Source organism: Miniopterus natalensis, chromosome 2 (genome assembly GCF_054644295.1).
Source record: "Miniopterus natalensis isolate mMinNat1 chromosome 2, mMinNat1.hap1, whole genome shotgun sequence".
NCBI lineage: Eukaryota > Metazoa > Chordata > Mammalia > Chiroptera > Miniopteridae > Miniopterus > Miniopterus natalensis.
In genome coordinates, this window is record NC_142082.1 from 76,247,343 (window position 1) to 76,264,437 (window position 17,095).

The window sequence follows — 17,095 nt, forward strand, 5'->3', positions numbered from 1 at the left end:
CAGGCTGAGGTGAAGGCGGCCTAGGCCCGAGAGCCCGGGGATCGCCAGACGCGCGGGGCGGCGCGGGGAAGGCGGGCGGGGCCGGAGGGAGGGCAGCAAGCGGCTAGACTGCCGGGCGGCCGGAGGGGGCGGCCTGGCGCCTGCGCAGGGGGTTTTCTCCCTTGGGGCGGCCTCGAGTGTGAGCCCCTATACTGACGGGTCTGCGAGGGTGTTCGCTACCTCTGCATCCTCAGGGGTCCTCTGATGCTGTTTTTTTGTTTTTTGGGTTTTTTTTGTTTAATCTTCACTCGAGGATGGATATACATATATATACATATATTAAATATATACATTTATATTATAAATAATAATATTAATAATAATATAAATATCTTATTATATTTATTATATTTATTAATATATTATAAATAATATAAATATATTATTATATTTATTAAATATATAAATAAGTATTTATTTATATATTAAGTATATATATTTTTTTAAATTCTCACCTGAGGATATTTTTTCCATTGCTTTTAGAGAGAGTGGAAGGGAGGGGGAAGGAGAGAGAGCGAGAGAAACATCCATGTGAGAGAGACGCCCACAGGCTGCCTCCTACAGGAGCCCCAACCGGCTGGGGATGGAAACTGCAACCCAGGCACCTGCCCTTGGCAGGGAAGAGAATCCTAGACCCTTGGACGCGCAGGCCCACGCTCCAACCACAGAGCCACACCAGCCGGAGTCCGGATGCTGTGTTTTTAAAACTCTGCTCCTGCCACTTCAACATTATGTTTAGGGATGAATAACAAAGACAAATCAGGCTGGAGGAGTGGGAGCTGATGAGAAAGAGCCCCGAAGAAACCCAACACCTCCCCCATCCCACCCCGTGCGCGCGCTGGGCTGAGAGAATTTAGCCTCCACGGAGAGCCTATGTTCCCCTACGAAGGCTGGTTTCTGAAGAATTTCCTCAAATCCTGAATAGATGCACAGGCCCCAGGAGTAATTAATTGCACTGTGGGTGTGCTCCCAAGGCTCTAAGTCAGCCCGGATGCATTTTAGGTGCAGAGATACGCATTTCTTGGCCCTTAAGGCCACGCAGTCAGGAGCGCGCAGGAGACCACTCCAGGACGGGACGGATCTCAGGAGGGTGATTCTTGACCAGCCTCTTCCAAGCTCATCCTCTTCGTGGACTGAGGGTTCCAGGGAGGGTGAAGGGAAGCCTGGAGGCAGCAAGAAGGCTGCTGGGCCCCCAAAAGAAGCCCTCCGTTCCCTGTGCCTGTTCTTTTCTGCTTCCACGTAAGAGGCTCACAGGGCTGTCACCTATCACCTCCTTGCCTATTTTATCATCCGTCCCTGGTCGATTTAATATCTTGAGATACTTGGCGCCTAAAATGGACAAACTCTAGAATTAAGCTGGCTCAGACCACTGTTCCTAAATAAGGTTTTCATCCTGAAGGCTTTCCCAGGGTTCAAGTCTTGGAAAACCGACCATAAAATGCCCACTTAACATGTAATGGGTTCCTATACATAACTTTTTAGTAACCTGAGTACAAATATCCTTTATGAAGGATTTTTCTGCACAGAATAAGAGAATTTCTTCCGTGTCTCTTTGCTGTCTATACAAATAGTATTTTGCACTTTGAGATTTAGTTACCATAGAATAATCAAGGTGATTGTTGAACTGCTTGACAGTACACCTCCCTCACTGCCTATAACGTCCTATCTTGTAATCATTTTACACATGGAATTTTCTTTTACTGACATCCTTGACTACTATTTGGAGAAGTGTTAATGTTCTGCTTTTTTTCCACTGAGAGGGAGAGGAACGTTGAATAGAATGTTGTAGAGAAAATTTTTCTGTCTGACTGTGAGGTAGGCACTCTTTCACATGTGTATCTAATTGGATTCTTGAAAGGTTTCTGGGTGGATATTGTCCTCCTACCTCCATTTTATAGATGAAGAAATAGACTTAGAGGGATTAAATAACTCATGTAGGTTCAGATGACTAGGAAATAAACAAGGTAGGATTCAAAGGCGTCAATATGACTCCTAAGCTTGTGTTTGCTCCACCAGATCATGCTGCTTCTCAAATTCTGAATTTATCTTGTAATTAATGCTACAATCCTCTAAAAATGTTCTCTCAGCAGAATGCAGATTTACACTTCATTTTTGTATGGCTCATTAATCTCCATATTGGCTACAAACTGCCATAGTTCATGTATAGACAATAAAATAAAATTAGTATTTATAAGGTGAAATACTTGTTCGGAAATATTATTTGAAGTAGTACATGTATTAAATATATAATAAACATTCAGGTCATTTAAGTTAGTCCTATCTTCAATGAAAGCCAGACTATTAGATGGCTGTGAATTGACCATTACTATACAGGCAAAATTGCCATAGTCTTCCCTGGCTAGAAAAATAATCTGCTGGAGCATTGCCCAGTGCATTGCACTTTGCCCCCATTGTAGCAATTCAAGTGTTCTCAGCATATGTTAGCTCCTGAAACCGACTTCCCTATCTTGACAGATGATTGCCATCCATGAGCTCACAGGCCTTATTCCTTCTTAAATCTGGGATTCTATTATCCTTTCATTATTATTTTCAAAGGAATTACCCTTTCCTTTTGAAAAGCACAGTGCTAAAGGTATTTTTGACAGTCTTTTACAGCTATCACTTTAAATAACAACCACAAATAAAACCTACAAAAAAGTTTTCCAATAGTTAGTTAGAAGGTTAAGTCAAAAGCAATAACAGAGAATGACTATTTGAAAATGCAAAGTCTGTTTGCTTTAGCGACATATGCCAGGAACTCTACAACTGCTAAGACAATAACGTAAAGCATGTATTTCCGAGTTGAGTGTAACATCATATCAGGATTTTATTTTTATTTTTTAATTAAAAATTTTTTCCAAAAGGCAGTGGGGAGAGGGAGGAGAAGGTAAAGTAGGGATAAATGGTGATGGAAGGAGATTTGGCTTATGGTGGTAAACACACAATACAATATATAGATGATGTATTATAGAATTTTACCCCTGAAACCTATGTAATTTTATTCACCAATGTCACCCCAATAAATTCAATAAAAAAGTAGAAAGTTTTTTTCAATTATAGTTGATATTCAATATTATATTAGTTTTAGCTATACTGTATACATTATAGCTGAACATTTATATGAACATTATGGTTAAACATTTATATAACTTATGAAGTGATCCACCTGATAAATCTAGTATCCACCCAGCACCATTCATTGTTATTATAACATTATTGAGTATATTCCCTGTGCTCTACTTTACATCCTGGTGACTGTTTTGTAACTGCTATTTTATACTATTTAACCCTGTCATCATTTTCACCTAGTCCCCAAGCCCTCTCCCAACTGGCAAGCATCAGCTTGTTCTCTGTATCTATGAATCTATTTCTGTTTTGTTTCTTCACTTATATTGATTTTGAGAGCCCATATAGGTGAAAATCATATGGTATTTGTCTTTCTCTATCTGACTTATTTCACTTAGCATAATACCATCTAGGTACATCCATGCTGTCTCGAATGGTAGGATTTCATTTTTTTTATGGCAGAGTAATATTCCATTTTATATATGTACCACTTTTTCTTTATCCAGTCATCCTTTGACGGAACCTTAGATTGCTTCCATATCTTAGCTATTGTAAATAATGTTGCAATGAACATAGGAATGCATATATCTTTTCAAGTTAGTGTTTTGGATTTCTTCGGACAAATACCCAGATGTGGTATAGCTGGGTCAATTTTGTTGTTCCCTTCCTTCCTTCCTTCCTTCCTTCCCTCCCTCCCTCCCTCCCTCCCTCCCTCCCTCCCTCCCTCCCTCCCTCCCTCCCTCCCTCCCTTCCTTCCTTCCTTCCTTCCTTCCTTCCTTCCTTCCTTCCTTCCTTCCTTCCTTCCTTCCTTCCTTCTTTCCTTCCTTTCCCTTTACTACCCCCTACCCCCGTCCCTCTGGTAACCACCGCACTGTTGTCTGTGTCTATGTGTTCTTGTTTGTTTATCTTGTTTGTTCATTTGTTGATTTCAGCTTTACATCCCATATATGAGTGATGTCATATGGTTCTTAACTTTTTCTGTCTGACTTATTTTGCTTAGCATGATATTATCAAGATCCATCCCTGCTGTCACTGTTGGTGAGAATGCAAACTGGTGCAGCCACAATGGAAAACAGTATGGAGGAAACTTAACGTTTTGAGGAAACTTCATACTGCTTTCCACAGTGGCTGCACTAATCTGTACACCCACCAACAACGTGCTAGGGTTCCCTTTTCTCCACATCCTCGCCAACACTTGTTGTTTGTTGACTTATTGATGGTAGGCATTCTGATAGGTATGAAGTGATACCTCACTGTGGCTTTAATTTGCATCTCTCTGATGATTAGTGATGTTGGGCATCTTTTCATATGTCTCTTGGCCATCTGTATGCCCTCTTTGGAGAAGTGTCTATCCAGGTCCTCTGCCCATTTTGTAATTGGATTGTTTGTTTTTTTGGTGTTGAGTTGTACGAGTTCTTTATATATTTTGGATATTAACCCCTTATCATTGATGTATCATTGGTGAATGTCTTCTCACATTCAGGTAGGTCATCCTTTTGTTTTATTAATAGTTTTCTTTGCTGCTCAAAAACTTTTTAGTTTTACATAGTTCCATTTATTCATTTTTTCTTTTGTTTTCCTTACCTGAGGAGAAATATATAAAAAAATTAATAAGAGCAATGTCAAAGAGTTTACTGCCTGTGTTTTCTTCTCGGAGCTTTATGCTTTCTGGTCTTATATTTAAGTCTTTAACCCATTTTGAGTTTATTTTTGTATATGTTATAAAAAGGAGGTCTTTATTTATTTATTTATTTTGCATATATTTGTCCAGTTTTCCCAACATCATTTATTGAATAAACTGTCTTTGCCCCATAGTATATTTTTGCCTCCTTTGTCATACATTAATTGACCATTTAGGTATGGGTTTTTTTCTGGGCTCTCTATCCTGTTCCATTGCTCAATGTGTCTGTTTTTATGCCAGTATAATGCTGTTTTGATTACTATAGCCTTGTAGTATAGTTTGATGTTTGGTAGCATGATACCTCCAGCCCTTTGGATACACTGTTGATGGGTGGTGCTCTGGTGTGGTCTGAAGGTAGCTACCAGTGTATTGGTTCTAAGGCCTCTTAGCATGGGCTCTGTTGCAGGCCAAGGTCAGCTGTTGCCTGTATCTGACCCAGGGCCACCTAGGAGGAGCTACAAAGCAATCCATGGTTGGTAGCTGCCTGTGCTGGACCTGCAGGCAAGTGGGAAAGGCCATGCTGTGAACGAGGCACAGAACATTCAGAGGCCAGCCGCAGACCTTTGAGAGTTTTCAGGTGAGTGTGCAGCACAGGTTGAGGCCAGCTGCTTGTGAGGAATAGCCACTGAAAGAGGCTCAGGTGGTGTGAGAGTTGGGTGGGGCAAGGTCTCAGGGAGTCACCAGGATAGGGAGAACAGTGTTCACCTGGTTAATGCAGATTCAGATTTGGTGCCCATCTGTGTCTACAGGCTGTGTAGGGAGGAGGGTTCAACATAGGAACAATGGTGGCTGCCCCTCCAGCTCTAGTCCTGAAGCCACACAATTCAGTTTCCCCGAATTTCCCTGGCATCTTTCCAGCTGCTTTCCCTTTGCTGGAGATTAGGTTGAGTGTGTGTGTGTGGGGGGGGGGGGTTGTTTTTTGCTTACTCTCTTCAACTTTTTCACCCAGCACCCCAACACCGCCCCCCCCCCAGCCAACTGCTGTCAACCTGTTCTCTGTATCTATGAATCTCTTTCTACTTTGATTGTTTGTTTATTTTGTTCATTAGATTCCACATATAAGTGAAATCATATAGTACTTGTCTTTCTCTGACTGGCTTATTTCACTTAGCATAATACTCACCATGTCCATCCATGCTATCACAAAAGGTAAGATTTTCTTCTTTTTTACAGCTGAATAATATTCCATTGTAGAAATGTACCTCAGCATTTTTATCTACTCATCTACTGATGGACATTTGGGCTTCCTCCAAATCTTGGCTGTCGTAAATAATGCTGCAATGAGCATAGGGGTGTATATATTGTTTCAAATAATTATTTCTGGTTTCTTCAGATATATTCCCAGAGAAAGAATCCCTGAGTCATAAAGCAGTTTCTTTTTTAATTTTCTGAGGAAACTCCACTCCATATTGTTTTCCATAGTGGCTGCACCAATTTGCAATCCTACCAACAGTACACAAGGGTTCCTTTTCCTTCATATCTTCTCCAACACTTGTTATTTGTTGATTTATTGATAGCCATTCTAACAAGTGTGGGGTGATATCTCATTGTGGTTCTAATTTTCATTTCTTTGATGAATAGTGGGGGTGAATATTTTTTCATATGTCTATTGGCCATCTCATCTGTATGTCCTCATTGGAGAAGTGTCTATTCAGATCCTTTGCCCATTTTTTAATTAGATTTTTGGGTTGTTGTTTTTCTGTGTTGTTTTATAAGTTCTTTATAAGTTTTGGATACTAACCCCTTATCAGATGTATCATTGGTGAATATGTTCCATTCAGTGGGTTTTCTTTTTATTTTGTTGATGGTTTTTTTATTGTGCAAAGACTGGGGATTGAGCCCGCAACCCGGGCATGTGCCCTGACCGGGAATCGAACCCCAATCGCCTGGATCCTAGGTCGACGCTCAACCACTGAGCCACACCTGGCTGGGCTATATGTCTTTTTCTTAATGCCAGTACTATGCTCTTTTTATTACTACCTTGCTTTGTAGTTTGATATCAGGTAAGGTGATTCCTCCCACTTTGTTCTTTGTCAAGATTGCTGTAGCTTCTCGGGGTCATTTGTGTTTCCATTATACTTTTGGAATATTTGTTCTAGTTCTGTGAAATATGCTATTGGTACCTTCATAGGAATTGCGTTGAATCTGTTGATTGTTATGGACATTTTAATGATGTTAATTCTTCCTATCCATGAACACAGTATATGCTTCTACTTGTTTGTATCTTCTTCAATTTATTTCTTCAGTATCTTATAATTTCCTGAGTACAGGTCTTTTACATCCTCGGTTAAATTTATTCCTAGTTATTTTATTATCTATTTTCAATTAAAAAAAATTTATTGTTGACATCATTGTAGATGTCCCCCATTCACACACACCCCTTTTGCCCACCTCAACCCAGCCCCCTCTCCCCCTCATCTTGACCCTCCCCACACTATTGTCTATGTCCATTGGCTATGCATATATGTTCTTTAGTTAATGCTTTCGACTTCCTTTATCAACCCTCCCCCACCCCATCTGACATTTTTCTGTTCCATGTATTCATAGAATAGAACTCTGGTTCTATTTTGTTCATCAGTTTATTTTGTTCATTAGATTCCACATATTAGTGAGATCAAATGGTATTTGTCTGCCTCTGACTGGCTTATTTTGCTTAGCATGATACTTTTCAGGTCCCTCCATGCTGTCTTAAAGAGTATGAGATCCTTCTTTTTTACAGCTGCGTAGTATTCCATTGCATAAATGTACCACATCTTTTTTATCCACTCATCTACTAATGAGCACTTATCCAGATCTTGGCTATTGTAAATAACGCTGCTATGAACATAAGGGTGCATATATTCTTTCTAGTTGGTGTTTCGGGATTCTTAGGATATATACACAGAAGTGGGTCACTGGGTCATAAGCAGTTCCATTTTTAATTTTTTGAGGAACTCCATACTGCTTTCCACAGTGGCCACACCAATCTGCATTTCCTCCGACGGCGCACTAAGGTTCCCTTTTCTCCACATCCTGGCCAGCACTTGTTTGTTGATTTATTTGTAGTAGCCATTCTGACAGGTGTGAGATGATACCTCATTATAATTTTAATTGGATTGTTTGTGCTCCTGATGTTGAGTTGTGTAAGCTCTCTATATATTTTGGAGATTAATGCCTTTTCAGATGATTTATTGGGAAATATGTTCTCCCATATGGTGGGTTCCCTTTTCCTTTTGTTGAAGGTTTCTTTGGCTGTGCAAAAGCTTTTAATTTTGATGTAGCCCTATTTTTTATTTTTTTTCCTGTGTTTCCCTTGCCCTCGGAGATTGGCAAAAATATTGTGCCAAGAGATGTCTGAGATTTTACTGCCTATGTTTTCTTCTAGGATTTTTTATGGTTTCAAGTCTTATATTTAAGTCTTCTATCTATTTTGAGTTTATTCTTGTGTGTGGTGTAAGTTGGTAGTCTAGTTGCATTTATTTGCATGTACCTGTTGAATTTTCCCAAAATCATTTATTGAAGAGACTGTTTTTACTACATTGTATGTTCTTCCCTCCTTTGTTGAATATTAATTGTCCATAAAGGTGTATTGTTTTCGGGGCTCTCTGTTCTGTTCCATTGATCTATATGCCAGTTCTTATGCCTATACCAGGCTCTTTTGATTACAGTGGCTTTGTAGTATAGTTTGATAGCCAGTATTGTGATCCTTCCAACTCTGTTCTTCTTTCTCAAGATTGCTGAGGATATTCAGGGTCTTTTTTGGTCCCATATAAATTTTTGGAATACTTGTTCTGGATCTGTGAAATTCGCCATTGGTATTTTAATGGGAATTACATTAAATCTATAGATTGCTTTGTATACTATGGACATTTTTATGAGGTTAATTCTCCCAATCCATGAGCATAGTATATGCTTCCACCTGTTTGCATCTTCCTCTACTTCTTTCCTCAGCGTTCTATAGTCTTTTGAGTACAGGTGTTTTACCCCCTTGATTAAGTTTATTCTTAGGTACCTTATTTTTTGTTGTTGCAATAGTAAATGGGATTGTTTTCCTAATTTCTGTTTCTGAGAGTTAGTTATTGGTGTATAAAACTGCCATCGATTTCTGGATATTAATTTTGTATCCTGCTACTTTGCTGAATTAATTTATAGATCTAGTAATATTTTGGTGGAGTCTTTAGAGTTTTCTATGTACAGTATCATGTCATCTGTGAATGACAGCTTTACTTCCTCCTTTCCAATTTGGATGCCTTTTGTTTTTTCTGCTTGTCTGATCACTGTAACTGGGACTTCCAGCACTATGTTGAATGAGAGTGGTGAAAACAGACATCCCTATCCTGTTCCTGTTCTTAGGGGAAATGCTTCTAGTTTTTGCCCATTAAGTATGATATTGACTGTAAGTTTTTCATATATTCTATTTTTAAAAAATCTTTATTGTTGAGAGTATTACAGATATCTCCCTCTTTTCCCCTCCATTGCCCACCTCTACCCGGATCCCGCCCTGCCTCAGGCCTTCATCACCCTATAGTCTGTGTCCATGGGTAATGCATGTATGCATATAAGTTCTTTGGTTAATCTCCTCCCGCCAGCCCTCCCCGCTTCCCTCTTAGATTTGTCAGTCTGTTCCACGTTTCCATGCCTCTGGTTCTACTTTATTCATTAGTTTGTTTTGTTCATTAGATTCCTTGTTTGTTTATTTTGATTTTTAGATTCAATTGTTGATAGATATGTATTTATTGCCGTTTAATTTTTCATGTTTTTTATTTCTTCTCCACCTCCTCTTCTTTCTCCTCCTTCTTCTTAAAGAAGGCCCTTTAACATTTCATGTAATACTAGTTTGGTGGTGATGAACTCCTTTAGCTTTTTCTTGTCTGTGAAACTCTTCATCTGATCTTCAGTTCTAAATGATAGCTTTGCTGGGTAGAGTAATCCTGGTTGTAGGTTCTTGGTTTTCATCACTTTTAATATTTCTTGCCACTCGCTTCTGGCCTGCAAAGTTTCTGTTGAGAAATCAGCTGACAGTCATATGGGCTCTCCCTTGTAGGTAACTAACTACTTTTCTCTTTCTGCTTTTAAGATTCTCTCTTTGTCTTTAACCTTTGGCATTTTAATTATGATGTGTCTTGGTTTGGGCCTTTTTCAGGTTCATCTTGTTTGGGACTCTCTGTGCTTCCTGGACTTGTAAGTCTATTTCTTTCACCAGGTAAGGGAAGTTTTCTGTTATTATTTTTTCAACTAGGTTTTTAATTTCTTGCTCCCTCTCTTCTCCTTCCAATACCCCTATGATGTGAATGTTGGTGTGTTTCAAGTTGTCCTCGAGGCTCCTTACATTATCTTCATATTTTGTATTCTTTTTTTTCTTTTTGCTGTTCTGATTGTGTGTCTTTTGCTTCCTCATATTTCAAATTGCTGATTTGATTCTCTGCGTCCTCTTCTCTACTGTTGATTTCCTGTAAATTATTCTTTGTTTCAGTTAGTGTATCTTTCATTTCTAACTGGTCCTTTTTTTAATGTCTTTGATGTTCTCACTAAGTTCCTTGAATTTCTTACTAAGTTCCTTGAGCATCCTTACAACCATTGTTTTGAATCCTGCATCTGATAGTTTGCTTGCTTCCATTTCATTTAGTTCTTTTTCTGGAGATTTCTTCTATTCTTTCATTTGCAACATTTTTTTTGTCTCCACATCTTGGCTGCTTCCCTGTGTTTGTTTCTATGTATTAGGTAGAGGTACTATGTCTCCTGGAATTGGTAGAGTGGCCTTGTGTAGTAGGTGTCCTGTAGGGCCCAAGTGGCTCAGCCTCCTCTGTCACCTGAGCTGGGCACTCTAGGTGTGCCACTGTGTGGGCTGTGTGCACTCTCCTATTGTAGTTGAGCCTTGAATACTGTTGGCATCACTGGTAGAGATTGTCAAACAGGCCAGCCAGCTGTGAGGACCAACTGCAACTACAGTGGAAGAGCTTCTGTGCAGGAGATGCCCCTATAGAGAAGGACTTACTTCATTGGGGCTTTGGTGCTCACTGAGTCTGCCCCTTGAGTGTGTTGCTCATGGATGTGGTAGGGTTGTAATCTGGTGTGGTCTGAACCTGACCACCAGGTGCACTGGCTCTGGGGTCTCCTGGGAGGTGCAAAGTCAACTACTGCCTGTGCCCTGCTTGATGCCACCCAGCATGAGCTACAAAGCGATCTGCAAATGGCTGCTACTTGTGTTGGGCTTGGAAGTGCTGAGGAGAAGTCAAGTTCTTGCTGTGAACTAAGGCAGGCTGCTGCTAGGGCTGGGCATGGGAGTACTTAGCAAGAGTATGGGGAATGCTGAGGTCAGCTGCTGTTTGTTTGAGATATTTTAGCAAAGTCTGAAGCCTGAGCTAGGACAGGCTATTCATATGGAAAAGCCACTGGAAACAGCTTTGGTGGGGCTGCAAATTGGGTGGGTCTGGGTCTCGGGAATCACCAGAGAGGGGCAAACAGTGTGGGTCAGGTTGATGGAGACTCAGATATGGTGACTGCCTATTGGCACTGTGGCAGGGAGATCTCAGCAAAGGAACAATGACCTCTGCCAGTACTTTTGTCTGGGAGAAAGCTGCCCCACAGTTCTTGCCTGATGCTTTTGCTGCATCCCATGGATTTTGTACGGTTGTGTTTTGGTTGTGTTTTGATTTTCATTTGTCTCAAGGAAGTTTTTTATTTCCTGTTTGATTTCCTCTTTGATCCATTAGTTTTTTAGAAATATGTTGTTTAATCTCCATGTATTTGTTTTTTCCGGTTTTCTCCCTGTAGTTTATTTCTAGTTTCATGCCATTGTGGTCATGAAATACGCTTGATATAATTTCAATCTTCTTGAACTTATTGAGGGTTTTTTTTTACCTACTTTGTGATCTCTCCTTGAAAATGTTCCATATGCAGTTGAGATAAATGTGTAATCTGTGTAGTTTTTGGATGAAATTCTCTGTAAATGTCTCTCAAGTCAAACTGGTCTAATGTAGCATTTAAGGCCATTATTTTCTTATTAATTTTCTCTCTGAATGATCTACCCATTGAACTAAGTCAAGTATTATAGTCCCCAACTATTATAATATTACTGTTAATTTCTGCCTTTATGTCTATTAACATTTGCTTTATGTACTTGGTATTCCTATGTTGGGTGGATAGATATTTACAATTGTTATATTCTCTTCTCGGATTTACCCCTTTTAAATTATGTAATGTTCTTCTTTGTCTCCTTTTACATTCTTTGTTTTGAAGTCTATTTTGTCTAATCTGAGTATGGCTATCTCAGCTTTCTTTTCATTTCTGTTTACATGGAATATCTTTCTTCATCCCTTCACTTTCAGCTTGTCTGTGTCTTTTGATCTGAACTGAGTCTTTGTAAACAGCATATTGATGGGTCATGTTTTTTATCCATTACACCCTGTGTCTTTTGATTGGAGCATTTCATCCATTTACATTTAGGGTAATTATTTTTTTATGTTTTAATTTATCTTTATTGTTGAAAGAATTACAAATGTCCCCCGTTTCCCCCCATTGTTCCCCTCCACACTGCACCCCCCTCCAGGCCTTCACCACACTATTGTGTGTGACCATGGGTTACGCATGTATGCATATAAGTTCTTAGGTTAATTTCTCACCGTCCACCCACCCACTCCTGCCTTAGCTCTCAGATTCATCAGTCCGTTACATGTTTCTATGTCTCTGGATCTATTTCGTACATCAATTTATTTTGTTCATTGGATTCCACATATGAGTGAGATCATGTGAAACTCGTCTTTCTCTGACTGGCTTATTTCACTTAACATAATACTCTCCAGGTCCCACCATGCTGTCTCAAAGGATAAAGGATCCTTCTGTTCTACAGCTACATAGTATTTCATGGTATAAATATCCAAGAAGATGCTTGATATGATTTCAATCTTGAACTTGTAGAGACTTGTTTTATTTCCTAACATGTAGACCATCTTTGAGAATGTCCATGTGCACTTGAGAAGAATATATATTCTGCTTTGGGGTGAAATGTTTTCTAAATGTCAATTAAGTTCATCAGATCTAGTGTGTCATTTAGAGTCACTGTTTCCTTGTTGCTTTTTGTCTGGATGACCTATCCATTAAAGTCAATGTGGTGTTAAAGTCCCCATCTATGGTTGTATTGCTGTCAATCTCTCCCTTAAAGTCTTCCAGAAGTTTGTGTGTTTTTTTCCAGCCTGTGTGAGTCTTTTGTTCTGAGGTGGGTCTTGTAGACAGCATATATTTGGGTCATATTTTCTTATCCATTCAGCTACACTATGTCTTTGGACTGGAGCATTTAATCCGTTTACATTCAAGGTTATTATTGATAGGTACTTACCTATTGCCATTTTATTTCTTTATGCCTATGTTTCTCTCTATTTCTACTTCTTATTACAGCAGTCCCTTTAATATTTCTTGCAATGCTGGTTTGGTAGTGATAAACTCCTTTAGTCCTTTTTTGTCTGGGAAGCTCTTTATTTCACCATCTATTTTGAATGATAGCCTTGCTGGATAGAGTAATCTTGATTTCAGATCCTTGCTTTTCATTATGTTGAATACTTCATGCCATTCCCATTTGGCCTGTAGAGTTTCTGATGAGAAAACAGCTGACAGCCTATGGAAACTCCTTTGTAGGTAACAGCTTGCTTTTCTCTTGCTGCCTTTAAGATTCTCTTTGTCTTGAATTTTTGGTATTTTAATTATGATGTGTCTGGGCATGGGCCTCTTTGGGTTCTGCTTGCTTGGGACTCTCTATGCCTCCTGGACTTGTGTGACTTTTTCCTTCACCAGGTTAGAGAAGTTTTCTGCCATTATGTCTTCCAACAGCTTCTCTATCCCTTGCTTTCTCTTCTGGCACTCCTATGATGCAAATATTGTTACGTTTTATGTTGTCTCACAGCTCCCTTAAGCTGTCCTCCTGTTTTTAATTGGTGTTTTTTTTCTTTTTGGTTCTCTGATTAAGTGGTTTTTTTCTACCCTGTCTCCTAATTTGCTGATCTAGTCCTCAGCTTCCCCTAATCTGCTGTTTATTCCTTCCAGTGTATTTTTTATTTCTACTATGTCGTTCTTAATTTCCCTCATAGTTTCTATATCTTTTCTCATGCTGTTGTTCATCCTTACAATCAGTATTCTGAACTCTGTATCTGATATATTGCTTATCTCCATTTCATTTATCTCTTCTGGGGCATTTTTTTGTTCTTTCATTTGGGGCTTGTTTTTTATGTCCCCATTTTGACTGCCTGTTTGGGTTTGATTCTATGTATTAGGTAGGTCTTCTCAGACTCCCAGTCTTTTGGATGGTCTCTGGTGCAGGCCAATGTCAGATGCTGTTTATGACTGGCCTTGAGAACCCTGTTTGAAGCTTTCAACACTCCACAGCTGTGACTCCCTCTGCTGAGGCTGAGTGTGTTTGGAAAGGACTAGGATGTTCAGCATTGTCTGCTTTTCCAAGACCTGGGTCCAGGTGCAGATCAGGCAAAGACTCAAAGCACCCAGAGGCTGATTGTTATTTAGTCTCTTAATGAGCCTCAGACTGTAGAAACTCCACAGGGTGAGGCAAGAGGTTTTCCAACAGGGTGAGGCAATTGCCTCCCCCCAGGTAAATGTTTGCCTGAGAAAGGTGTCCTCTGCCACATGGGCAAATGGCACAGGGATCCAGATGGCTGCCCTCTGAATTCTTTCCCCCAAGCCAGAATCCCTGGATTCTCCTCACACAGCTCTCCTTCTGCCAGAGCCCAAGGTGAGTGGCTGCACAGAAAACTTGTGTGTTGACCCTTTAAGAGGGTGCCTGCATTTCCAGCTGCCTCTCCCTAGCAGACAGAAACAATGCTGCTTTTTATAGCCAAATGTTATGTGGGCACCTTTCTTAGTTCTGGTGCTCTGGGATGAGTTGCCCAGCTTGAGGTTTAGACCCCCAGAGTTCTCAGTGGGAACCCCCCACAGCTGAGATATTCCTCTGGACCTTCAGCTGCTGCCTGTGGGAGCCCAGCCAGCCCTCTCACACCTCCACACTTCCTACCAGTCTCTATGCAGTCTCTGCTTTATGTCCTTCGTTATGAGCGTGCTCTCCAGTTAGTGTTCAGTTGATTATTCAGGATGGTTTTTCTATACTTTAGTTGTAATTCCAGTTTGATCCTGGGAAAGTTTTAGTGTAGCTTCCATTCAATCTGCTGCCATCTTAGAATCCTCCCATTTAGGGTAATTATTGATAGGTATGTGCTTATTGCTGTTTTGTTAATTATTTTTCATTGTTTGTGTTGTCCACTCTTTCTTCTTTTCTTGATCTCCCTTATTTTCACTTGTTGGCTTTCTTTAGTTTTTGATTGGATTTCTTTCTGTTCATTTTTGTGTATTTTTTTTTTTTTATGTTTACCTTGAGGTTCATATATATTCATCTATATTCACAGCAGCTATTTTAAGTTGATAGGCATTTAAGTTCAAATGCATTGTAAAAGCACTACATTTTTACTTCCTCCCCTTTTTATGTGTTTGATATCATGTTTCATATCTTTTTGTTTAATGTGTCCCCTGATTACTTATTGTAGTTATAGTTAATTTTGCTACTATTTTCATTTAATCCTCCTATTAACCTTTTAAGTATTTGATTCACTGTGATTGTTATTTATTAAGGTAATAAAAGTATTCCTTTACCAGTTAGATTTTTTCCCCCCTTTCCTGTGTTTTCTTATTTCTGGTTATGGCCTTTTCTGCATAAATAAGACCTGTTAACATTTCCTATAAGGCTGATTTGATAGTGGTAAACTCCTTTAGTTTTTGCTTGTCTGGGAAACTATCTCTCCTTCAATTCTAAATGATATCTTGGCTAGATAAAGTATTCTAGGTTGTAGATTCCTGTCTTTGTGCAGTTTAAATATATCCTGCCACTCTCTTCTGGCCTGTAAAGTAGCTTCTGAGAAATCAGCTTATAGCATCATGGGGTTTCCCTTGTATGTGACTTGTTTTGTCATTCTTGCTGTCTTTAAGACTGACTCTTTAACTTTTGCCCTTTTTAGAATATGTTTTTGTGTGGGTCTGTTTGGGTTCATCTTGTTTGGAACTCTCTGCTCTCCCTGGACTTGGATGTCTGTTTCCTTTCCTAGATTAGGAAAGTTTTCAAATATTATTTCTCCAAATATTCTTTCTGCCCTTTCTCCTCCTTCTGGAATCCATATAATGTGAATGTTAATGTTGTTGATGTTATCATAGAAATCTCTAATACTATTCTCATTTTTTAAAATTCTCTTTTGATTTTGCTGTTCTTTTTTTAAATTATTATTGATTTCAGAGAGAGGAAGGGGGAAAGAGGGGGGAGAGAGAGACAGAGAGAGAGAGAAACATCAATGTGAAACATCAATCAGGTGCCTCCCACATATGTACCGACTGGGGACTGAACCAACAACCTGGGTATGTGCCCTGACAGGGAATCAAATCTGACACCCCATGGAATGATGCTCAAACCAACTGAGCTGCACCAGCTAGGGCTGGTTTTGCTGTTCCGATTTGGTGATTTTCACTATACTGTCCTTCAGGTTGCTATCTGTTCTTCTGTATTAACTAATCTACTGTTGATTTCTTATAATGTCTTTTTTATTTCAACTATTATATTCTTCATCTCTGATTGGTTCTTTTTCACATTTTCTACCTCTTTGTTGAAGTGTTCTCTGAGTTCCTCTATGATATTCTCCAGTTTGTTAAGCATGCTTACGAATGTTTCAATTTTTTATTAAGCAAATTATTTATCTCCATTTCATTAGGGTTTTTCTCTGGAGTTTTCCCTTTTTCCTTCATTTAGGGCACGTTCTTCTGTTTCCCCATTTTGTTTGATTTTCTGTGTTTGTTCCTATGGGTTGGATAGAATAGCTGTCTCTCCGAGTTCTGAAAGAGTGATTTCTATGTATACCATGTATTGAATAATTTTAGCAAGCCAGTTATAGTCGGGGCAGCTGTGTGTGGTGCCTCATGCGTCACCTGAAAGGCTGAGTTCTAGGTGGGGTAGCTTGGTGTGTGCTTGCTTTCTTGCCCTTCTAATCTAGATGGGGTTGCCTGATGTAAACAGGGCTGCTCCATGTGCTCCTGGTGCCACTTGTTACTTTAACTGCCTGTGGTCTGAGCTGAGTCTGGGTGGGGTTGCTTTGCAATCTTGTGTGCCAAGGCTTTAGTAACACTGCCCAATCTGCCATTGGGGCAGGCCTGCATACATACACCTCAATATTTTGCTAGTTCTTCTTCCTTTCAGAGCAGTACAGCTCCTTGTGCACCCAGCCATGCCCCTCACTCCACAGGCAGCCCTGCATGTGTGCTCTGTTGTTTAAATTATGCATAGTCAGAGAAGGG